Source organism: Apteryx rowi, unplaced genomic scaffold (assembly GCF_003343035.1).
Source record: "Apteryx rowi isolate R43461 unplaced genomic scaffold, aptRow1 scaffold_58, whole genome shotgun sequence".
NCBI classification, from domain to species: Eukaryota; Metazoa; Chordata; class Aves; order Apterygiformes; family Apterygidae; genus Apteryx; species Apteryx rowi.
In genome coordinates, this window is record NW_020450849.1 from 3,339,457 (window position 1) to 3,345,456 (window position 6,000).

Here is a 6,000-nt window from a genome sequence, read left to right on the forward strand (position 1 = left end):
ACACAGACTCAGCTCTGTAGCTTTTAACTCCTAGCTCCAGACATTATTCTTTCCTCCCAGAGAAATTCTTGTGCATCCCCATGCTCAGCTGCATGACTGTAGCACATCTCTATCTTCAAGAGTATGTCTTTCTTGGCATCATATGAATCAGATGTATAAAACATAAGCCTTCCTTCTCAGCATGGGAGACTGTTGATACAGACTCCATAACAATACAGCATCAGTTGCAAACCTTTTCATATTTGTAATATCAAATTCAGACCTTCATAACTTTCTGACGTACTGATTTTATGGTTTGAAATTACCTGAGTGTAGATTCTTCCTAAAATGAAATTATTTAGGCTATAAATGTTTTCAGTTCTTTCCAAGTGTTAGCAGAATGACACATAAAACAGGGGGGGRAAAAAAACAAAAAACCTCCTGTGAACCTGTATTTTGAAGAGATTCAGAAACAAATAGTTCTAGAGATAAAGCTAATTTGGGGCTTAAAATACCCTGAGTAAGGAATGGGGTACAGATTAGTCCCCAAACTGTGCATTTCATTTGAAGTTATTTCTTAGCCTTTTAAAATTGTATATTTTATCATATCTAGTATGCTTGTGGGGACTGTATTTTTAAAAACTGTAATGCATAAAATTTTCACAGTAATGAATCTTCCATRTTACTATATAAAATATGATAAAGGATGCTCTACTGAATGAGATTCACCAATGTCATCTGGATCACAATAGTCATTTTTTCCTTGCTATAAATCTCCTTTCTAATGCATGTAGTCAAGATTTTCCACAAAGTTTTAAGATCTATTTTTAATGTGGAACTAGTGACTTTGGAGTTCCAAATTTCAAAAATCTTAGAGATAAATGAGTTTAAGAGGTTAAAAGTCTTAAAGATTGTATGGAGGGTTTTTTTGAGGGGTGGTCAGGGAGAAGGCTACTATATTGCTGCTTCGGGCTATTTTCTCTGGTTTTGTTCTCAGTTTTCTTGTACCTTCTATAGTCAAATGTGCCCCATCATAAGGAGCAAGAGGGATACAAAGTGATGCCAAGCTGAGATGGAAAATATTTACAATTATTTTTCACTAGGGTAAACAGCTAAATGAAGTTCAGTACAACAGAGAACCAGCCCCCTTCCTCTTTATGCAAGAGCACCTAGCAAGGTGTATGTTGCACAAAACTTCTATTTATTTTGGACACACTGTAAAAAGCAAGGGCGAAGGTCAAGTGTCTCTAGTCATCCAGAAAATGGAATCACCTGTTAGAACTATACTTTCTTGCAATTTTGCTTCCACAGTCCTTTGTTTCCTATTTGAAGCAAGTCAGTAGCATCTGCCTATGGCTTTAATTTGTACTTGAACTGGTTCTGCCTGCTAGTAGTATTTTCCAGTTCGTAGCAGTCCAGAAAACCTAAAAACCTTATTACAGGTGTCTCCGCAGTGCCTCATGTACATGATTTTCACCACCTGCAAGTTCTGTTGCACTGGGGATGCTTTATTTCTGATGTTTTTTATGGGGTAATATGAGGTATTGAGGAATATGGGGTAATATTTATTTTCTCCCCTCAGTTTAATAGGGCAGTCAAGGAACCCTACTTTCATTTTCCCAGAATATAGGAAAATAAAGTCACTTGCTCCCAGCAAAAGACGAAGTGTTAGCGTTGTGGCAGCAAAGTCAATGGGAAGCTTTACACCGGCTCCAGTGGGGTCTGGATCAGACATCTTAACCAATCTGCATTTTACCTCTGTCTAGGTTCTTAAATAACCCTGAGAGCATTGCACGGTAACTAGCAAAACCCTCGAGTAGCATTTAAAAGAAGTAAGATTTGATTATATTTTGTTCAGTGAGAAATATGCAGCCTTCTTACAACTCAAATACGAGTTAATGTCACTTCATGGAAAAAGAAGGAAACCAGATCATTCGAATTACAAGACTGTTGATGGATTAATTTGTGGCAGAAGAAAGTGAAAGTGAGGTGGTGACAAGGGGATTAGTTAACAAGATGCAGTAAGAGTGCTAGAAGAGCTGCTCTTGCTTTACGAATACACTAGACTTTTTGAAGATATTGCTAGCATGACAGATAAAGGGAATGTAGCTGCATTATATATTTAAATTTTCCAAAAGCATTTGCAAAGGTACTGCACAAATGGATTATTTTGAAAATAAAAGCCCATGTGATGAAGAGGAAGCTGCAAAATGAATTAAAAAGTAAGAAGAAAGAAGAGGGAGGAAGGGAATAATGATTCTAATACGTTTAAATGGAAGGTATTCTCCTGAGAAGTATCACAGAGAGCTCTACAGGCTTAAACCAGGGCAGCTGCACCTTGTTATTTAACTTCTGTAATGCTTTTCTTATAGACCATTATTTGACTGTATTGATGAAAATAATTTATGGCAATGATAATGTAAAAATATTTYTTTGCCTTAATATTTATTGCATGAAGTTCCTTCCTTGATATTGCAGAGATAGGAGAGATTAGCCATAGCCTTATAGTTACAAAACTCACGTCACAGGCTTAGTCATTATGAAAATCCTTTTCCCCTTCAGTCTTGGAAATGTGTGTTCTATAGTACCTCTGTTGCAGCTCATCTTACACTGAAACCTGGAACCTCCAGAAAAGTGGTGCTTAGTGTGGTCCTTAACTCAGATGAGTTTCTTCTTTTAGTTTCTCAGTTCAGCCTCTGTGAAAGCTGCTCAATAATGACAGCGGCTCACCATGTGTATGCACTGTTGTGCTGCTAGATATCCAGCACTGAACTTGCATGGTCCCATTTAACCTTGTTCCTGAACATCCTACTATTTTTATGCTTGTAGGAAGTGGGAAGTACTAATATCCCATTTTTGTAGACAAGGAACAGGGAGAGAAACTTAAAGGGTTTTCCACTCAAAAATGCAAAGATTCAGTATTGAAAAATTAAATCAAACACCTAATGGAGTCCTCAGTCATTAACCCTCTGCAGGACTTATGAACCAAAACCTGGTTTGTCCTTTTGCAAGGAAAATGATAGAAAGAGTGTGTATCACACTACAGAATAACCTGAAGTCTAAAGCAGTCACACAGAGGTAGGAGATCTGCATTCAACTTCTGCCTCTGCCTAAGCTTGAATAAGAATTTTCACTGTAGCTCTGCCTGTTTCCATGTGAGGACTTTAATCACAAAATCCTTGGCTTTCCAGTGAAGTATACATTTCTCTTACTGGAGCTACTCTATCCTTTATAAATTATTTAGAAAGAATAAAGGAAGTGTCTCTCTAACCAGACAATTTTTCATCTACAATATGGGAGATCTTGTGTCTCTTTGCTGTGAAAGAAGCAGAAGAGGGATTTGAATCTAGTTTTCCTCACACCCACAGGAAGTGGTCTTGGCTGGACACACAAGTCAAAAATATTGCGCAAGAAAAATCTACTTCACATGCCTGCTTTATAAGCTCTGATTCTGAGCAACTTGTCAATTCTAGAACAGTATTAGGTCTTAGGCAGATTTGTGCATATCCTCCCACATGTTCTAGGACAGTAATGTTGAGGATGGCAGCTAAAAACTATTTGTGGATCTGGGCCAAGAGATTTGCCAAAAGACACAGGGAAAAAAATTAAAAATAGGAACTAAACCCATTGCTCCTAATCAACATCTTAAGTATAAGACCTTCTTTTCTTGCTAAAATGAGTAGACAGCCTGTTATGGCATTTGTTGTGATTGGTCATAATGAAATTTGCATACTGCCATCTCAAAATTTTGGCATTATGCCATCTTTTAACACCTGGTAGGTAACTTAATTTCCTTTGCAGCCATTTTTTTTTGGAAGAAAATGTTACAATTAAATAACATTAAAATTGTCATTTTAGCTGTAGTGGTAGTAGTAGTGGAGCACAATTCAGAGGTCATTGAACCAGATTCAGCATAGTTTCCTAGATGGACTGGAACTGTCTACTTGAAGGTCTTTCTCTCCTTCTAAGCCATTTTTCTGCACGTGGGATCAGCAGAGGTTCTTAAGTTCTCAGGGGGCCTGATCCAATGGAAGAATTCCATTGACTTTAACAAAGCTAGGGAAGATATTACATGTATAATAAAAGCACCCACTGGCAAGAATATTCTTGCCAGCCCATTTCAGGATAACTCATTCTACACATGCTCCAGTTTAAACTCCTGCTTAATTCCTTTCAAATCAAGTGGAGATTTTGCATGCAGATGCAAATTTCTTGGAAGGAAACTCATGCTCGCAGTAAATTTTGGATATGTCTGACCTTAAGCTTTCCTGCATGCTTAAGGCCTCTGGAATTCAGTTCTTCTCTAGCMTGAAGCAAATAACCTCTTTTCTCTTGATTTCTGGACATCTACACCCTTCAGAGGAGCAGGAAATTATTTTTGAAATAAGAAAGAGAGAATTTGCTGGAAAGATTTTGATTTCTAATACAGTTTGGATTGGTTTGGATTTGTAATTGAGACAAGGTATAGTTTGGGTTCTTAAAGATTTTTAAATTTTAGCTTGAAAGTTCCTGAGTCAAACTACTTAGACCTCACATGGGCATGATTAAATTTATGCTCTACCTCCAAATAAATAACGTGCATGTACCTGAGAGAAAGAGCAAACATATATGTGTCCACAGCTCCACAGCTAGTAGTTAACATGTCTTCAAGTGGCTGTTAGCTGTGACCTCTAGTGGTTGGGAGACATGGTTCTAATCCACCACCAACCAGTGTGTTAAAAACAATAATTTTCATTTAACCATGAATTAGATACCAAAAGAAAATGCACAAAAATCCAGTAGCAATCAGAAAGAGAAAAAATGATCAGGAAGTGAACAAGAGACAACAGAATAACTCAGAAGACATTGCTGACACATTCTTCTCTACTTGAATTTTCTGATATGTCTTTAAGGTCCCTTATGTGTTATGCCAAGTGTATTGCACTTAACTTAATGAAGACTACCATACTTATCAGCATGATTTGAAAGAAGAACCACAGCCTTACTGCAAACTAAAGATGGGAAGCAGAAGTCATCGATGATTACTTCTGTCTAGAAATTCAGAAGAAACAAAAGCTCCAAGAGGACTCAGATTCTAACTAGCAGAAAAAGCACACCTCAGGCTGCATTTCTGTTGGATAGCCCACTTTTTATTTAGATTCTTTCTTTGCCTCTCTCCCCCTTCCAACTTGAGAACACCTCAAGGTGGCATGTTTTCCTCAAGCCTGTTCTACTGCACAGGGAGAATAGTTTCAGGAGTACTGTGGCTCAGACTTTGCACAGATGTACAGAAATCCACTTGGTGAAAACTGAACACCTGCAGGAAGGTAGAGCTTCCTCAGTGGAAGAACAGGCAGGAAACACTGAGCTGCAGTTTCTATCCACCCATAGATTTTTCCATTAGAACCTCATTAATGGAAGAATAAGAAAAGAGGGCCCTTTTTTTCATCCTCGGCTTCTAGTTTTGCATTTGATCCTATTGGCCATGACATGACTTTTAATTGCCTGTTACACTTCATCAGTATCTTAGGAAAGAGAATCCAAATATCCTGTCTGTGAAAGCTTCGCTGTAACAAACAGCAGATATGCACTACAAGATGGAAGGCATAACAATTTCATTAGCTTTTATTTTGGAACTTGTTGAGTATACTAGGTACAGAATGGTTTTGCTGTTAGGGAAAATGTTAATTACTGCATAGTGATAGAAATGGGACTACCTAGTTTTCACATCAGTATAGATGCAAAATTGTTGATGCTGGCATATTGCTATAGGGAGGTGTTAGCTGTCAGATCCTATTATTTCAGCTTAGATGTCTTAATTAGTTAATCCCATTGATTTCAATGAGGATGTCATGCAAAGTAATTACTCTACATCCACCATAGTCAAATTTCTATTTTAACATCTCTTCTCTTTCAAAAAGCAGATTTTTTTTTATATTGCTAAAGGCACCAATACCAGAAGGCAGCCAGATTATCTGGTTTAAGAATCAAACTAGACTCCTAAGACCACTTATCATCTTTTTGACAGTTTTTGAAACAGAT